Genomic DNA, 23,956 nt, shown 5'->3' on the forward strand with positions numbered 1-23,956 from the left:
TCCCGTAGAAATACTGCAGTTAGCAAACAGTAATGGATAAACAGTAGACATAGTTAGCTAACACAAATGGATAACAGATAACACTCAAATTGGATAAATGGTGAAAGAGCTGAAAATACGGATACAAGGTTGAATCTGAATGCTAACGTGACCAAACTGACCTAAACGATGACGTTTATTACTGTAAAAATATCTAAAAAAAAAAAGGGGGGGGGGGGGGGGGGGGGGGGGGGGGGTTGGGACCTTACACATGTGTATCATAAGTATGGCCATAAGTATGTGGTCACTCCTGTGAAAACCAGCCAACTTTTTGCCACAAAAAAAGGTTTCTGCAAGCTGATTTCATAGTGTTCAGACATGAACTGAAACCAGTCTGGAAGGAAATCAATTAAACATTTGGTGTTCTTTGGAAATGCTCACACGTTATGTGCTGACAACCAGCATTGTGCTTTAATACAGTCATGCACGTCTCCTCCGCTCTGTCTGTTTGCTTCTAAAGGGAGGCCCAAAAAAATGATAACAACTGGAAAAAAGATAAGAAAACCCAGCTGTGCTGTTAACACAAACAAACCTGATGTTCTTCTGAAAATAGAGGAAACACAGAGATGATGAAATTCCATCAGTGTGAGAGGGAGCAGGGCAAAACCAGATAAAAACCAAGAAGAGAAATTAAAAGGTGAGCTAGAAGATTTAACACAAACTTATCCGAGGTAGTAAGAGAAGTGGACTGTAATTAATTTCCTGTGAGGCAGGAAGCAAGTTGGTGAGGGGGGGAAAACAATAATGTAACAATAACTTCCTGTACAACATTAGCTCCAAAGTCACTCATAACAGCAGGATAACCAGAATGTAAACAAACAGGCACGGAGGATAATAAGCAAAGCAATTTACAGAACTCCTCCAGTTAGCTCCGAGTATCTCAACATCCCCCCCTTGCTCATTCATTTATTTAATTTTTTTGTTTGTTGTGTTTGTTATATCTCCTGGCAGCACTGAACGTCCCTCGCCGGGTTAATTAACAAACACCGATAAGGAAAAGAGCAGGCGAGTTAACACCTGCCGTTGGAAAATACTGCTATCAGTTGTGGGTTCGGGTGAGTCGCAGATAGCCTCTGAGCCGGGGAGAGTGTATCAGAGATAAGAGGAGTTAACACACGTCGGTCGATAAACATAGCCGCCAGGCAAAGAAACGAGCAAATTAAGCCCTCCAACCAAATCACAATAAAGAGCAATAAAGAAGAAGGTTTGGCCCACTGGCAGTATTACAGCAAAGCATGCTGGTCTCTGGCGGGGATTTCCTATCCTGGTGCTTAAAGCAGGAAGAAAAATGTCAAGGGGGGGGGGCATGTTTTATTAATCACTCCATCAAAGTACAGAATCACTGACTCTGTATACTTATTTCATTCCCTCAATTCAGTCATTTGATTCATAAGTTGTGCTCTTGCTAAACAAAGTTATTATTTTAATGATTGATTAATTATTTTCTTGATTAAATGATTAATTTTGTCTATAAAATGTCAAAAACAGTGAGAAATGCCAGTTGTTTTATCCGATCAACAGTCCAAAACCCAAAAATATTCAGTTTACTATAAAGAAAATAATTAAATTGTCACATTTGAGAAGCATGAGTCAGCAGATTTTAAACATTTAGGTGATAAATGAGTCCACATACTGGAGATATGCTGAATCATTAGTAATATATAAACCAAAACTGTAGGAGATACGGTTGCAAAGTTGGGTTTTTAGTTCTAAAAATGGCACCTGCTTGTTTATTCATCATCATGGCATGATAACAAAAGCAGACGGCAAATGAAGTTTCATCATTTCAGTTTCATCAATTAAAAAAAAAAAAAAAAGATGTGTAGTTTAATATTACATACAGAATACAAAAAGAATAGACCTCCTCATAGTTTGGATTTATTTATTATCTGCGGATTATTGTTGTGGCAGAAAGATGGTCGAGACACAGGTGTCAGATGGGGAATCTCTTTTATTTCATAACGGCTCACCAACAACGTAGACAGAGAAAATTCCAACATTACAGAACATGACATGCCTTTTTATACTGAAGACAGGCTGTGTGTGTGTGTGTGTGTGTGTGTGTGTGTGTGTGCATGTGTTTGTGTTGCGTGACACGTCTCATCCTGTTTGCCAGACTCTTTGGCAATCCCAAATTCTAAAGAAGAACGGTGGGACATTTCTTAATTTCACTGATCTTGGACAAATATGAATGGGCGTCGCTACACTGTGTGTTTGTGTGTGTGTGGTATTCCGCCCCTTTCCCAATATCTCCAGATGTCTTCTGTTTTGGTTTGGTGGACTGACATGTTTGGCATCAGTAAAGGTCACAGTGTCCTGGCTCTCATCTCCAAACATTATCTTGCTAATAAAAAATGTAATCAGACAAACTACGATGTGAGGATCCTCAGTTGAGGATACAATATGATCAACATAAAGTGAACGTTTAAAGGGGGCATATCTAGCTTTCTGTGATTTTTCTGTCATTTATATCCTGTTACGATGTCGGATGTTAAACATGGTCAAAGTTCTAAAACGTGAGGTGACTGTGCAAGACAAAGCCAAGGTTTCAGCTGCCCTGAATGTTTCTTTTAGTGTTCTTCTAGTTTCCTGACGAGATGACATCAGCTCATCATGCATATCCATAAACATGCGTCCATTCTGTAATTCTGTTGCTGAAGTTTTTAGCGTTGTCCACTCTCAGTATTTTGGATCTGGTTTGGGCTCCAACATGTACAGATGGATTTGAGAAGATTATATTTGGAGTAAAGAAGGAGAAGAAGTAGTGAAATCCTTCTACTAGTGTTTGTTTATGTAGCCTCTGGAGCCGGGGGGAAGCGAACATAATCTGGAGGGAGCTGCTTCAATTATGGGTATCATATCAATTATCCTCACTGAGAAAATCAATTAGTTTATTGTGTCTACACATTCATTAGCATACCAGTGCATTTTATTCATAATTCATAGCTGTTTCTCTTCAGCATTTTCTTTCAGTTTTCTCCCCGGTGGCAACAAGAGACTGTTACACTCTTACACAAACACTGTCAGGCATGTGTTGTGTTATCACTGCGTCCTTTGTGTCCATCTCCTCCGTCGTCCTCCGAGATCTCGCTCTGACGTTATCGCTCATTCAGCTGCTTTGCCGGTTTAAAAGGCGACGGATGAACTCTTACAACAAGGTGTCTACAGTAGATGACCTTCGAGGTCGTTTTCAATAATTCATAGTTTGATAAAGAAAAACTACAGTGGCCCTGAGAGCTCAATGCACAGCACGTCAAGAGGTCACGTGCAAATAGACAGCAGAGGCAGATAAAGGCAACATCTTCAACTCGACAACACGTTTAGTAAAAAAAGCATAAAACACAACTAAATATACAAACACGCTGCAAAAAATTAACTCAAGAATCAGCCCCTTGAGGAGCATCATCTGGTTTTCAAGGTCGTCCTCAAAAACAAAAACAAACAATTGAACAAATTAATAAATCATGAAAATATTGATCCTAATAATAAAGCGGACAACACAAGACAATATAATATCAAGCTGCAACGATCAAGGCCTTTACACACCGGGGATGTTTTTTTCCATCATTGGACGTTAATGTTTTTTTTAACTGTTTTTGTCATGAGTACTTTCACACAGAATGTAAATATTATGCAGCGAAAAAGCAACTTTTTTTTCTTGGAACAAGGTCATTTTTTTCCTGAGCTTTCACACCACGAATAAAAGCATCGACCAATCACATTGTGTGGAACAGACGTCACATCACAACACCTGATGACAATGGTTGACCTGCTGATTGTGTTTCTCATCACCCTGAACTGCATGACAAAGGACACAAAATTATAAAGACTATGAGCTGAAGGACGACGTGTAGAGGAGCAAACAACTAGGCTACCAGGATAGTGAGTAATTTATGTAGTTTACTCTTGGATATAGTAGAGTTGGATCCTGTGTACTGCAGATAGACTATCAAAAGTAACATAAGACACTGGAACATAAATATATGTGCTTTATATGAGCGCTCCAGTGTCGTATTTCAGGTATTACTTGACTCTCTACTTTGTGTTTGACGGCTTAAATGCTATGTTTTGATATCGTATGTTAACATACTGTTTATGATTTTAGTTGAAGAAGCTAAGAGAAGAAAAAAAAGGGAGGAGAAAGAAAGAAAAAGTAGAAATACATGGATGTTTTGTCTTTCATTGAGACGTCAACAGCTTGCAGGAAGTAGCGATGGAAAGCTGTGGTGTAAAGTCAAGGGAAATAGAGGATAATTGCATGGATAACCAGTTAACAAAACTAATTCAACACATTACTTTAGGGCACAACATCCCATAAGGATGTCATTGGTGTAGAGGGGTACATAAACATGACATGGGATGACTTGTCAAGATATTTTTGGACGAGTTATACAGCAATCTAGACCAGCCAGAGCAGGATGAGGAGCAGTCAGAAGAGAGCGAGGGAGAGACGACTGCAACTACAGTCTACTGAGGCACCGAAAAGGAAGAGCAGGGATTTCATAGAGCAATATTTAGAGAGGAAGGAGGCGAGGGAGCAGCAGCGGCGGCAGCGTGCCAGGGAGCGTGAGGAGAGAGATTTATTTCTCATGAGGCTGGCATGAGAGGCAGGCAGCCACGGCTTAAAGTTCAGACTGAAGAGATGCTCCATGAGGCAGTTTGGAGCTTCATATTCACAGCTGCCACATGCACAGCTGTGGTGTGTTTGTGTATGTGTGTATATAGTTGAGGTGAGCGTTGATAGCTTTGTTGTTTTTATTGTACATGTTGCTGTTGTATAATTGAGAAAATGAAATCACTGCATTCACTGTAGCGTCATGTTATTTTTGCAGTTGAAAAAAAAAAAGACATGATGTGTATTGTGTGTATTTTTTTATGTATGAGATTAAAGTGTTCAGAACCATTGAACACAAACTTGTTGTTATTCTCTCTGACTCAGTGATCAGCCGTCTGGGTCTTAATGGGACTCGGTGGGGTTTTATTTTGCAGGCTGAAGTCTCCATCAGAACTTGGTTCATTTAAAGTCTGGTTCACCAAAAAAAAAAAAGCAAACCATTTCCCGCATGAATACAATCAGTTTAATTGGGATTTTTTTTTTCTTTCCAGTCCATTTTTCTTATCTGATCAATCCAAACGGAACAGGCAAACTCATAAATATTTAAAAACTCTTTCTTCTTGAACTGCAGTGGGAGGATATATTTCCTATGAAACAGCAATAAATGGACTCTAATCGCATCAATAATTGAACCGGGCAGCCCAGTCTGCACCGCAAATCCCCCCATACAGTCCCAGCAGAGAGGTGTGATTATATTTATAGCTTGATATGAGATAAAGATGGCTGCCTCTGTGTTGCGCTCTCTGATACTTTTTCTGTTTTTGTTTATTTATGCAGTCTTCAGCGCTCCGTTTCATATTACACCCATCAGGGAGGAACTGTTGAATATTCGACAGTTCATTTTGATTCCAACGCAAACCGTTTTATTCACCGCTGGAGTTTTCTTCCCTTATTCTTGTCAGTGTTTATTTCCCACCTCAGGCCTGTGTTACTGAGGCGATAAAACACCTGGCTGACCAGATAACTCACAAACATCCAGACTCCTTTCTCATTATCCTTGGGGATTTTAACAGAGTAAACCTAGTGTCCCATTAGAGATAAAAGCACACTGGACCACTGCTATACAATATTAAAGGACACATATTGCTCTGTTCCCTGTGCAGCTTTAGGACTCTGTCTGGTCACTGTCTGGTTCATCTTCGAGGTTACAGGCAGAAACTAAAATGTGAAAAGCCTTGTGGTTAAAACTGTGAGAAGATGGACTGATAAGAGCTGGAGCTACAGGCTTGCTTTGACTGCTAGAGCTGCTAGAAACTGGAGTCAAATTCCTTAAATGTGTAAACAATAAAGCTGATTGTGATTCAGGTTTTTGGATTTTAAGGTTTGGTCTAGTTTTCAGGCTGGAGAAAGTTCCATTATGGGACTTTGCTTCCAGTCTCTTCCTTCTTTACCCTGCTCTTTTTCTTTTTTTTTTTCTTAAACCAAACAACAGCTGTAAATTTAAGTCGTGCACTGACAGGTCATTCATTCGTTTGACTGACTGACATGCACCAAGGTTTTATAGATTTGATTGTCTTCTCTGGTGGTTCGAGCAGCTCAAAAAGAAAAAGATGAATAACAGTCGAGACTGTAGCTGAGCTGGATCAATCATTGCAGAGAAAACTAGAAAACTGAGGAAGGAGACGATGAAGCAGAAGATTATTCTGGGTAATGTATTCAGTTTTGACTTTAGAGGTGAAAAGTACTGTTATCAATATGTTACCTGTTATAATAACAGGTAAAATAATACTGACCCGCTGAAATGTTTAAGAACAGACTCAGTATTAACCAACTCTGCAGCTCTACAGAGCTTTTTAGCATCTTTTAGCTTGTCAAGACTGAATGACTGAGTCTCGTGGCTCTCATCAGACCCCATTTAAAACAAAAGGCAGCTGTTTTTATCAAACAAGATTAGACAGCTTTATGATTAGACAGCGTTATTAATCCCAAAGGGGATTGCCACCAAATCAACTCATACAGACATCAAATAATACGGACAATGCATTCACAGGATATAACACATAAATACCACCATAAAAAGCTATTTGAGACATGATTACCAGCTGAAGCAAACAATATAGACATCGCATTCACATAACACCAAATAAATAACCTCGTAAAGCCATTTAGACATGATTGACAGCTAAAAGGTGCTGTGGATTTAAACCTGATACACCAAGCAACGACTACCACGGCTTCAGGCTTAAGCTGATGTGGAAGTACCTTAAAGCGCCACCAAAAGCTGCTAGATGCTCAACTTCTCCCTAGAAAAAAGTCAATCATTGTTTTCAATGAGTCATTCTGCTCTCAATCTCTAAAGTCAGGTCCTCTAATAAATGTGCTGGTGGTCGTTTAGGAAATTATTGCTCCGTTAATAAGATTTGAAGACTTATAGTAGCTTTGATGTCTGCTGTGTGGGCGTTGATTGACAGCTGTGATTGACAGTTGGCTCACCTGCTGCTCCGGGACTCACACTGAGTCGGATTATTGTCGCAGTATTTCAGTAAGTTTAATGTTACTTGATTACGATACCTGCTCTATAGTAGCTAACGTTAGCAACGTTAATGTTAGAAAGTAGAACATCTAGCAGAGAGAGATATTTTTTCGCAGGAGTTGGTTTCTCAGTTAGCGTTTCTTTATTTTTAATTTGTACTACTTAGTTTTTCTTTGGACTTTCAAGATTCTCTTTGTGTTTCTTGGATTTTCTTTTGTCTGAGCTTGTTTTTTTATGGTAAATGGACAAATATTCCAGGAGTAGGGATTTTGTGTAGCTTGGTGGCTGTTCTGTTCTTCTATTGGTCTGATAAACTGTCAGTCAGGAAGGCACTGAAGGCAGTAGTGCTGCATATCATCAATTTTACATTTACAGTGTATTTATCCATTTTGCAGATGCTTTTGCCCAAAGCAACATGAAAATGAGTAATGAAAAGTTTTCATTCTTTATTTATGACAATTAGAGTTAGGATGTTTACAATACACCAAGTCTCTGGCATTTTTATTGAACACTAGCTTGTTAGCTTGTTTATTAGCTTGTTAGCTACATCCAGCATTTCACATTGTAGCTCTTTGTCATTTTGGTTGGATAATAATTTGGGGTTGTGGTTAACTTTGGATACTTTGTCTTTCCACCTTTCTTTGTATTTTTATTAACAGACAAAACAAAACAGACTTAAAACCTGTGTTAATTATTATTTTGTCCACTAGTTTTCACCGACATATTATCACCTTTTATGTTGACATGTTGAACTTGTTAGCAAACAGTTGCTTATTTCCGCATTCAGCAGTTACAGAGCAACATTATCATTCATTTGGAGTCGTGTTTCTGTCTATCTGGTGAATGTAAGTCCAATATTCACTCTCTTTTAGCAGAGTCCAGACACTCTAAATGGTGATTAAGGAACAGGGCAGTACTAGACTGAGACTGTAGTCAGTAAATGGTGAAGCTCATATTCCATATGTAGTTTTACTAAATGCTGTTTTGGTTCCTTTTGAGTGTAACAATAGCAAACTTTAAAACAAAAACATGTCTTTAGAGAACAAAAAACTAGACACTTTCTACGCTGCTCTGAACCAGTGAATTTGTTTCTGTCAGCTCTTTCAAAGTCAAAGGGCATAAAAAGTAGACAGATCAGGATCACAGATCAAAGTGTGAGTCTTTCTGGTTCGATACCTGGACCGATTCTGCTCTCATCACCTCGGCCTCGTTTACTCTCATTCCAGCAGCTGTTTGTCAGTTTGTCCATCACTTTGTCAGCTAGAAAATCTTAATAACCTTCAAAAGTGTTCTGTTTGTCCTGTTTTCTGCTTATCAGTGGTGACGTCCTTCATCAGTATTCTGCCTTGTGCTGCATTTACGTCACATAAGCTGGAAGGTATTAATGAGGGAATGTCCGTGTTTACGACTTTGAGTGTTCAAACCATCAAGCAGCTACAGATTGACGGTTGTAGGAATGAAATGAGCATTACATAGTACTGATCATAGTTTTACATCCTTACACCATTTATATGGAATTATGGTACTACTTTCTGATTAGGCATCCTTTATAAAGGGTTTATAAGCATTAATTAATGGCTTAATTAATGGTTAATAAATAATTTACTAATTCTTTATAATTAATGAGCATATTTTTTGGGTTGCAGTTCTGAAAAAGCCCTCCTTTCTATAAAACCTGCTTTAACATTTGCTTTATCTGATTCTTTAGGAAGACACCTCCGATGTTCAACTACTTACCTTCTAGAAAGAGCTGCAGGACATCCAGATGAAAATCCATTTATCAACAATTTATTAACATTTATAACTACACACCTTATTTATTTTCATTAATGACTTATTAAATATAACTGCAGGCTGATGACTTAGAAAATGTTAAACACAACCCTTTATTAATGACTTATAACCAATTATAACTGCGGACCTGATGACTTATCACAAAGTGTTATGTTACAGTAATAAATGATAACGGTAGGACCGATTCCCACCAGCAGGAACTATTCCTTTATGTTAGTTCAACAGGTGATGTGATGAATAACCAGAATGTCAAAACACAACGGGCTACTTCTCTGACCTCAGCATGTTTTCACTCCATTATTCAGAACATTACAGTCATGTACAGAGTGATTAAATTACAGATTCAGCTAAATAATGTGTCATAAGTTGGTTACCCAGCTAGCTAGCTGCTGTTCAGGCTGTTGGATTTGAAGCGATATTACGAACAATTTTTAGTGTCCCCAGGAGGTTAAAGAAAAACTATCAGACACATTTTTTAAATCTTTTTTTTATGTCTTAAAACATGTGGAGGGGATCTTTAAATTCCTTCCTTTAGGTGATTAAAATTTTGACCATAAATCTAAGAAATAGGTCAAAACAAACACCAAGGATATAAATAATCTATTTCTAAGCAAAAATTACTTTTAATTTCAGTTTACTTTGCATGAACAACAGACTTTGGCTGATTTGAGGTTTTCGTGCTTGTTTGTTCTTTTAGGTTCATTATTTAGTGTCAAGTTGGACGTGACCATCACATCAAAAAAATCCCAGTTCCACAATTATAATTTGGTTACTGACATGAACGCTACTCACAAGTTAGCACAGTAAATCTGAGCTCAAAATGTTTAATTTTACAGGAAGTTTCCACACGTTTGCGAATCCTTGAGAAGCAGAAATTGCGCTGGTTGCGCGATTGTTTTCCTAGCGGTGCCCGACTAGGCGGGACCACCACGCATTGCTGGAAATCACCACCGAGCGCTGCGCTGAAAGTTCAAATTATTTCAACTTTGACTTCGGTTGCCGCTGACCTTTCAAAAGCTCAACCAGTGAGTTAACAGCTATATGTGACGTAGCTAGAAGCTCATATGTTTTCAGGCAGGAAAAAATGGCGGCCTGTCACAAACTTTCTCAAATTGCAGCTTAAACAGCACATTAAAATATGTTTCTGAAAACATTTTAAGCGGGAAATAGGCAATGCAGTAACAGAATCATGACCCAGTTTGATCTAAGTTTTGCGAGCAGCTCTGGACAGACTCAAAGAGGATGAGGAAGGAAGAGAGGAATCACCCCTCTCCACCTTCACTTCCACTTTCCCTCCTGAACATGTAACATTTATTAACATCTATTAATGAACAGTATCTGGGTGTTTTATATGTGTAGTCGGGGTTAGACGGATTTGCATCTTTTGCGTAGCCTTTGATTGAGGACCTATGACCTCTATGCTCTGCGCTCTACCTCGCAGTGAGCGAAGAGCAAAGTTCTTATCATCTGAAGGCAGCTTTAGTCTTCCTCAGCAGTCTGCCAGGTCTTTAATGTCTCCAGTCCATCTCCTCCTCAGTTCCTACTCTTCATTAAAGTCTCTTTTCATTTAACTTTCTGCTTGTGTCCTCATTTGGGTCAGTTCCTATATATCCCCCTAGTGAGTATCAAACATGAGATTTATAGACACAGTAAATTTCCCAAGCATATGTTTAGCTTAATTTAATCCAAGTGTAGAGACAGAAACAGCCAATTAAATAAAATTGCAATTCATTAGAATAATTTGGGAGCTAGTGAATTAAAGTTGACATTTTTCCGATAAAAGCTGCCAACTGTTGGATGATTTATGTAATTTATATTACTACATGTACGCATTCATGTGCATATATACATACTGACTCTAATTAGAGCGTGTGTATTCTCACAGGGTCAGCTGTTCTAGCATCTGTGACGTGCCAGAAAGATGATGTCATTATATAATACATATGTGATTCCCCCTGCTGTCACATTATCTGGTTTATAGGCTGATTTATGAGCGACTGACTGATAAAAAAATGTGTCGTGTATGTGTTTAAGATGAGCTAGTAATAGTCTGGTTTATCCCCTCACACAAACTGACACGGTGACTGATGTCGCCCTCGAGATTTACAGCACATCACCTTGAGCTGTCGCAACTTGATGAAATGCAAACAGCTCAGAAAGAGAAGATCCATGAAACCTTCCACAGATCCAGCAGCGCGGGCTCGACTCCAACCTGGCACCCTGACAGCAGGCACCGGCCATCCATCTAACGCCGCCACCACAGGCTCGGCTCCAACCTGGCAACCCAACAACAAGCAAACGGATACTTGGAGTCAGACACACACACACACACACACACACACACACTGCACGCAGCCATCTGCATATTTTTCATTTCACAAACTAGAAGCTGAAAATGGATGAATGCATTGATTATGTGGTGTTTTAGTGCCTGGAGAGACAGGTACAGATACCCGGACACAGGCAGTGAGAAAAACAGCTGATGCCAAATGCACCAGAGCCAGCTCTCAATTTTATGCTAAAAAGGTAAAAAAGCCAAGCCAAAGTGAAAGGTTTATGAACTGTGGAGCAGCATCCTCTGCCCCCCCCCCCCCCCCCCCCACACACACACTATCTGTAGCTGCACGAGTGATGCTTTTATGTAGTTTGTAGGTTTTGATTTTATTTAATTTTTTACATCAGACAAGCTGATGGAACCTCAACTCCCAGAGATCGAGCTGTCAAATTCAACAAAATCAAACATGAAACACTTTTTTTTCAGTGAAATTGGTAAGATTGGTAAGACAAACTGTGCTCAAATTTAGTGGTTCAGGTTTGTTGTTTCTAGGTAAAAATCTAATTTAAATGTTATTTCAATATCCCCAATTTTTCTGTTAACTATGATTTAAAGGTCTATCTGGGGATATTTGTCACTCTACATTTAAAACCACAAAGTTTTGAGCCGAAATGAACTCATTAAAGTAGAACCGCCCGCTGGGACAAAGTAAATCTGAATTGTTTGTGTCAAGTTCAAGAAATTTGTGCCATACAGAGTGTAGCCCACCCACTCAATTCACATTTAACAGTGTGTTATGGCATACCTTTTAACACCTTTTAACATCTGTGCATGAGAGGTAAATTACATTGTGTCAAGTAGTTACACAGCGGTACTCAGGCCCTCTGTTTCAGAACAGTAGTCACTCTATTGTGTCATTGTGGTAAGATGTGTGAATGGCTGGAATACTGTGTGTTGGTAGATGCAACATTCTGCCATCCCTGCCATTTACCATCCATGCCAAGTGTAGTGACTGCCATGAGACTAACACTTGGTGCATCTACTGCGATGTATGAAAATTTATTCTCAGCACTGAGGAACGTCTTCACTGACCACCGTTGGTCCATGCATGTGAGGCGCAGCTGGCCTTTTAGCAAAATGTCACATGCAAATGCCTGAATGAATGGAAGGAGAAGATCCTCAGGAGATTCCACACCGAGACACCTGCAGCTCTTCTAACAGGTGAGTCCAGTGGTTTAACTCTCCTGTTATGTTCAACTGTAAGGAACGGCAATAAATTTGACGCAGTGCATATTTAACCATCCGAAAGTAGTTAACAAAATATTTTTTCTCCATAAACATTATCTTTAGCTCAATTAATATTCATTTAATCAATATTTAGTGTAATCAAGTTTTTCACCCCTTACAGATCATGGTTTGTTTATGATAATTCACTCATTTTTCATTAAAAAAATAATTTCCAAACTGTTTTTTCTGTACATCGGCAAAAACAACACATTTGTTTTATTTATTCTGATTTTATTTAGACGTGTTCAACATTTTTGACATTTTTCTGTCATGGGGGCATGTTGATTAATTGTGTGTGTGTGTGTGTGTGTGTGTCTACAAAGCACACGAGAGGCAGGATGCCACTACATGTTTTGTGGAAATGAATTTTTTGCACTTGAAGCATGTGGTGCTAGTCTTGCTGTCATCTTTGGACTTGATTTGACACCTCTTCCTCTTTTTTTCACCCAGCAGCAACCTAGGCACAGTTAAGAAGTTTGTCTTTTCTTTGCATCCTGATCCCGACACGCACACCCACACTTACCTCAGGCACTGGTGGGGTAGGTGCTTCCCCCTCCTGGATCCTCTTTGCCACGGCTACAGCGGCTGGTGTTCTTGGCAGGTGCTGCCGTCTCTCTATGTAGGGAGTCAGAAGTGTTCTCCCAAGCTCCGGCTTACGGCTTAAGCTTACGGCTGCCACAAACTGCTGCCTTGTGTGTGTCTGTGTGCAGTCATTTTCTTTAGCGTCCTTTTTATGTCATGTCATGTCAAGTCTCCAGTCATCCAGGCTCTCCTCCCACTTCCCGGCTGGTATCGGAGAGGGTCCTGATTGGAGCGGCCCCTGCTCAAGCCAGCCCTCCAATCCCGAGGCTTCAATCCATGTGCCGAACTGATAAATGTCTGGCCAGCCTGCCAGTCGGCGCGGCTGGGACTCAGGGAACAGCCCACCAGGGTGCCTCTCGTTGTTGTTGTGTGAAAACTGGTGTGAGACTAGAAGCTCTCACTGTTTAACTGTGCTTCTCGAGCAATCGCTTGTTGTTAAGGGACTGGGCCAGGGGTAGTTGAGTATTGAGTAGTTTGCTTTGGTAGCCTCATTAGGAGCAGGGGTGCTGTTCTTCTTGTGTTTGTTATAAACCACTGAAAACTAGACATAGAGAGTGAGGGGTTATTTTTGTTGTTTTCTTTGTGTTAGTAAGTTTATCTCTGATTTAGGAGTCCTCTTTTGGTTATATTGTTTTTTTGATTTGCTCAGCACCCGTTGGCCCCTCTCCCTCAGTTAGTAGTTTGCCTTTTGTGTATGTGACCAATCAGCATTCTGGCTTTATGTTGCTTCCCTGGTCATAACAAGCTGTCTCCTGAACAGCTTGGAAGCATTTCAATCTGGGAAGATCTCAGTCCAGATAACAAATGCATTGTAGGCCGACAAATCTACAATGTTATAAAAGACAACCAAAGCATGCATTTGCAGCTGTAGGACCCAGTGACCTTGTCAAGATTGTCCATCCCTCCCTTGCTGGCATTGTAATCCAGGATCATCTCAGGTTTCTGGTCTTCTGCATTCAGCAGCTCCTGTCTCAGGATGTAGGAGGTGAAAAGGTTGTTGCAGATAGTGTTGTGGCCCCTGAGACCCTGGATCATCTGGTGCTCCTCCAATAGGCTTACTAGTGTAAACCTGCATGTTCCATGCATAGCTTGAGTTTGCATCACAAGCTGCCCAGATCTTTATGCCATATTTGCTGGCTTTGAGGGCATGTGTTGCCTAAAGGGGGCAGTGATGTCTGAATGCCACCAGACTTTCATCCACAGTGACATTAGGACCTGGGTTGTAGAGTAGTGGCAGCTGCTCTACCCACTCGTCCCACGCTGTCCTAATAGCTGCCAGCATATCTCTGTACCATCTGCCAACTCCTGTCTCCTGATTATTAAACCTTGAGAAAATACGAAAGGTCTCCAAAGACATGGTGGCTCAGATTATGGTCCCGTCTGTCTCTGCATCCCACAGGCTGGCTGTTGATTCGTCTTTGGACTTATAAACTCCATCCAGGATGAGAAGCCTAAACATGTGATTAGGTTGCATCCAGTTCTCTCCACTCCTGCCCAAAACAAGCCTCCCTTCTAAATTAGTAATTTCTAGATCACTTTTCTTAATTGAATCAGGAATGACCAGCTCAGAGACAAGTCACTGCCATCCTAGTGGACCCTGGCACCGTCTCTATTATGTTTGCAGCTGATATTGTTCCCCGACGCACATTCAGGGATAAGAACCATTCTATTTGGCCATTTTTTGATATGAAAGTCTCTCTTGGAGTTGACGGCTGTGGGGGAACACTCTCATCATCTGACAATTTATCATCATAATCAGAATTGATCTCAGACACTTCCTCCTCTACTTCACTATCCTGATCAAAGATGTGTTTCAGAGCTTCCTGGGCCGTCATTTTTCTGTTCATATTGCTCATATTTCAACCTCTGGGAGAGTTCAGCTGCATAATGTAAGTAGGACTACATTTATATTTATTGCCCATCATCCCTGAGTGTGGGAGTTTTCCTGTGGGAAATACACGGTTCCCATCTTAGGTAGAATAATATTTGATGCTTCTCACACTTTTCCTGCAGAAACTGCAGGAAGGGGTGTCGTTGGGGTCCAGGAACAAATTCTGTTTGTGTGCGTCTGTCTATCTGTCTGTGGTTGGGAGGGGATAGGTAATCACATTGTGTCTCATATTTTTTTGGTCTAAATTTGATATTTTTACCCTTTGTAGCCTCCATTCTCACTGCTGTGTCATGTAAGGAGGGTTGCAAACACATTAAATTAGTCATTTTCCATTTACATATTCATTACACTAAGCCCAGCAGAAAAGGTTTCACACTCCATAAATTATCACAAATATTTTTCCTGTATTTCTAAACTATGAAACTATGGTCAATTTTACCTGCAGCATAACAGGAGGGTTAAAAAACTGTAGGTGGAGTGTGTTTCGGAGTGTGTTTAGCTGTGGAATAAGGCCAACGATGCTCATCCTGCTCAGGACAGATTACAAACCCATTTTAACTCAGGCTGCTTATGTTATGATGATGTGGCATTTTGGTGAAATTAATCAGCTTTTCTTCAGCAACATTCTTGTATTTCTTCTTTAAGTTTGTGTTGGTGCTGATGAAAACCAAAACTCTAGCTGTGTGGTAGTCCTGCAACAGGCTGAATCATTATGTACAAGTCTGTGTGTGTGCGTGCGTGTGTGTGTGTGTGTGTGTGTGTGGGTGTGTGTGTGTGTGTCTGTGTGGGTGGGCAGGTCATAATACAGTCCATATTTCTCAGCGCCAGACTTCCTTTGGCAGGTTGTGTTGTACCTTTCACACACCGAGCTGACTGATCGTATTGTGTACAAACTGTGAGCAGTCGACCCAACACACTGAACGTCTGCAACAAAGTTCCTGCAAAACATAAAGTCGACAGGTGTGAAAGATCCAAACTCCAAAAACTTTCCCTTCTTCCTAGCTAGTGTACTGTCTTTGCTTAAGGCTTCCTTTCTTCCATCCTGAATAACCTCCTTGTTTCCTGCCTTCAGTGTTTATTTCCTTTCTCCTTTTTTCCCTTCCTTCCTTGATTGTTGCTTCCTTTTTTCCTGTTTTTTTGACCTTGTGTCCTTCTTTTTGTGCATGTCTGAGTCCTTTTTTCCCCCCGTTCTCAAATTTCTTTCACTCAACTCCCCATTGCTACCTACAGCTAGATTGTTAACATTTTTGATATCTTTGGTTTGAGATTAAATGACTAGATAAAACAAGTCCTTCCTTTTCTAGTCCGTAGACTAAATGAAGGCGCCTTCTATTAACATTTGCAGAGATAAAGAGCCTGCAAATCTCTCCTGTGTCAACTTGATCAAGTTTGTGTAGGTGGATGTGCCAGACGCCCGCATTGTTCAAACGACGTTGACTTACGGAGGCGTGGAGTCATGTCTTAAGCCCTCTTAAGGCACTGTAACTTTGTTCTGCTTCGGCTGAGGAGCGTAGCACTACAAGACGTCTAACCAAAGACTGTACATGTGTAAAGAGAGCTTTGAGAGAGTTTAATGTGTCAGTGATGGTGCCGATTAACATATTAACATATTGCAGGAGGTGTGATGTCTCTTTTTCTTTAAAATGGAAGGTGATGAGGAGCCAGTAGAATTTACTGACCCAACTTGCGATTCAGAGAAAGTAAAAAACAATTAACACTGTAACCAAGACTTTGTTTTAGCTGGAATTGTATTATATGGACATGCAACAAGCATATAAAATTAATTTAAACTTTTTTTTTAATTGCCACTAATTTGCAAGTCGAACAATGTTACAGCAAAACTACACTGTTTCCTTCTTTTTCTACAGAGAAACACCCATTATGTACTTCTGTATCCAGGATCTAACATTTCTGCAAGCAATGCTCATCTAATGATTACTGTTATGGAATTTTCCATCTTTAGAGGTTACAGATTGGGTTACATTGGGTCAAGCTTGGCTTTGAGGTCACACTGTAATTCTTAATCAGAGATTAAGATATCTTCTCCTTGAGACTTCAGCTGTCTGTGATGTTTTGGGGAAGGCAGAAACCCCTCTGATAGAGGGTATATCAGCATTTCCATGGTTACCAAGGTCAGAGGAGGCTTCCCTAAACAACACAGATAAGTGGATGACACAGTCAAACACTCAGTGAACCAATCAGACTAATTTTTCATATTGTAGGCTGATAAAGACTAGGACTCGGACCTTCAGAGGGCAGAACGGAAAGAGACAGCATCGGAGCAGAACACTCTGGTGTTTACTGTTTTTGGTTCTCCACTTGGCCAAGAGCTTTCAATAAACATTTTCAGCATTAAGAGATCAAAAGTCTTGTGTTTTGTGTCTTGTGTCTTTCTCCACTGCTGACCATCGCTCCAAATATCCACAACAATTACAACTTTTGTTCTGTGACACAAAGTCAATGGAGTTTCATCACAAGATTTTCACTCTCACTGTTTTAAACACACTGCCGACTGGAGTGAGCCCTTCTTCAAAATTTCTTTGTGAAAAGAAGTTTGCCGACATCGAAGCAGAGACAGAAATCCACTTTTACTGCTACAACTGCAGAGCATAAATTGGTTCTGCTGCTCAGGCAGTTTGTCCCAATGGAAACTGCAGAGAGCCTGTGAATACTGGGGAGTAAAAGAAAAAGGGGGAATATTATTTATATCTCTCACTAGTTTCTCAGCTTAAAGATCTGTTAGAGAATTACAATGTGGTCACATCTTTAATTGATAAATGGAAACACATCACCAGTGCATCTTTCAAGAACATTTTTGATGACAGCAAGATGAAAGGTCTTCTAGAAAATAACCTAAACAACAATGACTTGACATCTGTATGGAACTGTGACTGAGTGCCTGTTTTTGAGTCATCTGGGTACTCCATTTGGCCAGTGCAAGTTTTGGTGAACGAGGACGTGGTTTGGTGGTTTGGCTCACTCGCATGGTGGAAGAAGGAACGGTTCTTGCTGAAGACGGTTTCTTGAGGACAAATCCTTCTACACACAACCAAGTACGTTTGCATTTTTTGTCTTTTCAGCTTGTGATGCTGTGACAAGACCTCATCTCAAAGATTCAGTACAGTTCAATGTCACGTACGGATGTGACTGGTGTGTTCATCCTTGAGAGATGGTAAGCAAGGGCTCCGGCATCGCTCGTATCGATCCATTTAGTTTGCCTGAACCAGAAGCCAGAACAGTCTGAGCGGGAAAACGATGTACTTAAGGCAAGTCAACAGCAAGCTCCAGTCAGATGTCTTATAGGGACTTGCAATCTGCTTTTTTTTGCCTCTCTTTAACATTTGAAAGACTTTATGGCAGATTATATGAATTATGCTCTACTTGGAGCTGTGAGGCAGTTTGTCAGTCTCTGGATTGACTCTGTTTCTCATCTCAGTCCCTGGTGTCTCGGAAGAAACCTGCCAACTCAACTCCAGACTACTGTCCATCAAGCCTCCCAGAGAAATCAGTTGTGCTCCTCGCTCTTTCACGGAAATAAGGTTCTGGAAAGCCACCGAGTACAAGTCTTTCCTATTGTATTATTCTTTGTTTGTGATAACTGGAGTGCTGCCTCGTCCATTCTATAGTCACTGGTGTTCGTTTTTTCCATGCTTTTTTTTTTTCCTTTACTGAAAACTGAAGTTACCAAAACATGATAGAAAAATCTGATTTAATGTTAAAAACTTTTGTGATTTGAACTGAAGAACTCTACAGACAGAGTGCATCTCCTTGGCCCCTTTGGGCAGCATCAGCATTTGTATTCGAAGCCAACAACAGACATCTACTTTTTCATGGAACTCGGTATGTACCCAATCAAATCACTAAATCCTTTTTGCTTTGGAGAAGCATTCCTAAAATGCTCAACATTTGTGATTCGCCTACAGATGTGCAAGAGTTTGTTCAATGTCTTGGGAATTGTAGCGGAGCACTGCCAAAGAAAACATTCAAGTGAGCACCCTTCACTTTCTTCATAAGTGAGGAACAAAGAGAGCTTCCTCTTACTCATCTTGTAGCACTGAGTGAACTTCTGGAACACGGAATTGAAAATACTCAAGTAATTTTCCACAATAAAGTCTTGATTGGACAGTCAGTGTTTTCCACAAGCTCTACTCACAGAAGAAGTACAGGTTTGATAGTGCTGTGGAGTTCAAAAATGGAGCCTTTGGGGTGGTTAAGGACATTGTTACAGTGACTGTATGTGTGTAGATGAAAAAAAGCTGCATCTGTCCACTGACCTTGATAATCATTAACACAAACCTGAGGAAAAATTCAAAAGCGTTCCACACAAACACCAAGCTGAGGTGCTCGTCAGCTGGAGTTGGTCATGAGGTTAAACCTGAAGCTACATATGACAACAGATCCCGCCTGTAGCTGGTACACAATCTTGCAGGAGTGCTCTGCAGCCCTTGAAGTTGAACATTGCCTTGAAAAGGTATAACGTATGAAACCTGTGACCTAGGTTTGATGTCTTTAGCATGTTTTATTTTTGAGAGATTTCATAAAAACATGCGTTTTTCTATAGTTTAATATGGAACAAAAATTGCTAATTTTTAGCATTTTGTACAAAAATTGGATCACTACCAAAAGTCGTAGCACACTTGTTGATTGTAACCAATGGTGACTGTGCTTTCGCGGTTGTGGCCCCCACCCTCTAGAACCGCCGTCCTTTAGTAATAATAAACGCAGAGTCAGTCAACGGTTTTAAAAAGTTCTTAAAAACTCAACTTTTTCGTAAGCACTTTATTGCATAATATCTGATCACTCTTTGTTTTTATTGTTGTATCTGACTTCTGTGTATTTATTATGCTTTTATTGTTTTATATTGATGTTATGTGTTGTTACACTTTTTTAATTTTTTTAATTTTTATTTTATTCTATTTTATCTCTCTCTCGTTTTATTTGCATTGTAAAGCACCTTGTAACTGGTTTTGAAAGGCGCTCTATAAATAAAATTTACTTACTTACTTACTAATCCAGTCTTGTAACTTGGTCTGTTTAAGTGCAGTGAGGAATTATGTGTGAATATTTGTGTATTATTCTTTGTTGATGTGTGTATATATATAGGATGAAATGTTATTGATCCTGCCGTAGTGACAAAGAGTACATTTTCAATTTTAAGGGTTCTATGTAAACAGCTTTTTTACTACGTAGAATAAAAGAAATATGAAAAATACATGAACTGCTCAGTATATTGCTTTTACTGCTTGTGAACCTCATGTTCAGATAGATAGATGATAGATTATGATTATACAGTCTCAGCTACAACACCTTAGAAAATGCAGTTTGTGGTAAATATATGGTACAGATTCTGTGTACATTACCACTGAATTGCTTGTTGTAATGTAAGGTCTTACCACATGAATACCACAGAAACATTTTCCACTACACAGGAAAGTTTTGTAAGTGGAGTGAAGCAAGAAGGTACATTAGCATAATGAAAGCCATCCTTTGTTTCTCTCTCTGATTCATGAGTGAGTCTGAATTTCAAAAAACGGTACAGCTTGACCTTTCTAATGTGAAAGCCTGTTTGTGTGTGAAGGCTGACAATTGGCTGTGGGGTTCAGCTGTTGAAATCCTCTGGTGTTAAGGCACAAAGTCAAAGAGCCGAACTCTGTGACTCACCGTTTATTTTTGATTGGCTGAGCGTCTTGACTTGAGGGCAATCACAGAAAACCACAAACACTAAAGGACTGAAACTATTAGTGAGGAGGAAAAGCTTGATTAAATGTCTAACTAAATGGAATTGTAAAAGCTGACTGATGATGAATAAAAACTACGACACTGTCACCTCTCCTGACTCCTTTCAGACTTTAAATCAGATTAAGGACATATTTCCCAGATGGGTTCTTGCTCTCAAGGAGGTTTTTTTTTTTCATTTCTCTCTCAGGTTTTCCATCACACAGCAAAACTGTGAGCTACAGTCAGCTTTCATTTATATTAACCACCAATGTTACGTTTTATTGTTACTTCAAACACGGAGGACAGTTTCTCACAGCGACACACAGCTCTTTATTTCATTAATAATGAGATTAAAAGTCAGCAGATCAAGGATGACAGTTCTTCTTATTGATTTTGAACCATGTTTATTTAGTTTTTCATGTCAAGATTATTTCTTTTATCACTTTAAAATGTCATTCTTTTTATATTTCACGTTTTGATTTACAGCCCACTGTCTTTTTACTGTATATTTATGCAAATGTGATATGAACAGTTTATATATTTACAGTTTATTTATTTGTACATATAACTAGACATACAGACACAAAACCAATAAATCAGTAGTTGCAGCCTTAAAGACAGAAGCTTTGTTCCAATGACCGAATAGGAGTTTGTGGAGTGTTCATACAGGAAAAGGGACAAAATTAAGTGTATTCAAAAAAGGAAAAAGTCAGTATGTCGTATAAATCTGCTTGATTTTTGTAGCACTTTTTTTTAAATCAAAATGTATTTTTATTATTATGCGTCAGAAAATTAATCAGTTAATCAGTTATTTCAAATTATATTCAATATACAATAAATTCATAATACAAAAATAATTACCAGAAATTACAAAAGAAATAATACATGAATTATATTATCATCAGGGGACTGTTCATAGCATGAAAACTCTTTGTTCTTTTGTTATTTGTAAAGAATCTATATTTCAAAAATCAATATAAATCAAATTCTATCAACATACCTTTTATATTAGGAAAAATCTGTATAAGTGAATTTTGCTATGTGTATGTGAAAATCATCCTTTACAATTTTAATAGTTACAATAAAACACAAAGAGTAACAACGCCAGTTACAATAGAATATTCTGCTTTATTTAACATAAATGTGTATATCTTTACAAAACCGAGTTATAACATAACATTGAACTTCTGAATTTGAAATTAGATTGACATCAGTCAGTGCATCATTTCTTGTTAGTACAAAAAGGTACATCGTACATCTACTTCCTGTATACTACTTACTAGTATATACTGTCTATCTATTAGTATGTAGAATGGAACTGGGACACAACGAGATAGAAACTAGGTAGAATAAAAAAGACTTAAGAAGGTGATTCTGATAAAAAAGTAAAAATGAAACCAGATATTATTATAATGAAACATATTTATGTTGCATCTCCTGTGTGTCTCCTGTAGAAGCAGTTTAAATTTCAAAAAGACGATTCTGCTGTAAACCAGCAGGTTTTTTTTCATGAACCTGCAGCCTGTCAGCTCATCCTATCATCACCTGCTGCAATCAGATCTGTTATCTCCTCTCCACATTTGAATTTCATTATGACACTCAGGTAAACTACAAGTGTCAATATTTAGAAAAGGTGCAATTATATCCTCATATCAGCATGTGTACACAGAAAACACAGCAAAACACTGTCGTAACCCGGGAGTTTCCCCAGTAACCAGCAAAAGCATCGTCAACTGGTTACTGACAACAGGATGCATCGATTTATGTAGTCAACTTGTGAAATGATTTAGTTGGTGTGGTATATTTCAACACTGTCTTCTACAGTGTACAATGACTTACTTACTTTGCCAAATTTGGTTTTGGATGAAGCATGATTACTTTTTTTCTCAATCTAGTCTGGTGACCAGTAAGAAACAGGGCTGGGTTTCGAACCTCTATACTTTTTGGGTACTGAACGAGATGTGTCCATATTACTGTGTTTGAATGCTTGCTGTGATTCGTTTGCTTCTTTTACGTATTCTTTGTTCGGACTGTTTCTGATTGAAATCTTATTTTATGGCTTCCTGTGTTATAACACTTGATGTCTGAGAACTTCATTGGCATGTTTCACTATGATAAGAAAAAAGGCTTTGAGGATGAGAGCTAACTATTTTAGCAAACGTAACGTTACCTTGGCTAATAACTGGCTGGAGCTGCTGAAGTGTAAATGGCCCTACGTTAAATAAAGAGCAGGACAAAGCTGATAACGTTAGCATATCATCCAGCAGTGGCCCTAAATCAGTGGATGTTCCAGCCTGAATGAGGCTTTTACTAAAGTAATTTGTTACCCCGCAAAATAATGTAGCTAGCTACTGATAGCCTCTACTTCTTGGCCTTGAAAGTAGGAAGCTATTTAGCTGTGCATGCTAACGTTACTGCCTTAAATTAGAACAGACAAACACACTGCTGAATGAATTCCCTACAGGTTTTCTCAAGTTTTTAATTACATCACAAACTAATTGCTCAACAGCAAAAAATAATTAATTACATTACTCATTGCTTTACTAATTATTCAGCTGTCTGCTTTTATTCTGTCCATTAACAGCTACCTTACCGTTAGCTACAGTGACTGCCAGTGTTGCCAACTATCTTTAGTAGGAAGCAGCTGAAGCCTGTTTGAAAAGTTGCTGGATGACATCACATGCTAATTTGCATTTCTGTGACATCACAATTTAATTACAAATACACAATTTTAAACATTTTAAGTCAAGAAATTAATGTCAAAACTGACTAAACAGCTATACCATTAGGTGTTTTTAAGCAGCCATGTCCTCAATATGCATCTAAATCTACCTCTAATATGAAAAAACATTTTTATGCAGGCTGTTACAGATTGTATAACTGAACTATCACAAATGAAGAGATGATCCAGACACCAGTATAAATAAGTACAGACATTCACAACTCATTTAGGTCTCTGTCTGGCTGATTATCGGTCTACTGAATGTGCTGCTGTCAGAGCCACAGCCACATTAGCGCTCATTTACTGAGACACGTTGGACTCTCACCAAGGAGTAGTTAAGGTTTGCCTAAAAAGATGTTAGATTTGCTGCTAGCTGCTTTTTTGGAAAAAAAAGAAAAGAGTCGCTAAAGGGGTCTTAAAAGTTGCCAAATTTAGTGAGGAAGCCACGAAGTTGGCAACACTGGTGACATTAAGTCCCGTCCTCACAGTGAAGCTGCATCACTCTCACAGCGTCCATCTCTGAACTAAACCAGCTGATTCTGAATGTAGCCTTACTGGTG

At 39.2% G+C, this 23,956-nt stretch overlaps 1 pseudogene; it reads right to left on the reverse strand.

The window, feature by feature from the left end:
* Positions 1-10,200: 10,200 nt before the first annotated feature.
* LOC137183554 (uncharacterized) lies at positions 10,201-21,264 on the reverse strand (annotated as a pseudogene).
* Between the last annotated feature and the right edge of the window lie 2,692 nt (positions 21,265-23,956).

The sequence above is a fragment of the Thunnus thynnus genome, chromosome 5, assembly GCF_963924715.1.
Source record: "Thunnus thynnus chromosome 5, fThuThy2.1, whole genome shotgun sequence".
Lineage (NCBI taxonomy): Eukaryota > Metazoa > Chordata > Actinopteri > Scombriformes > Scombridae > Thunnus > Thunnus thynnus.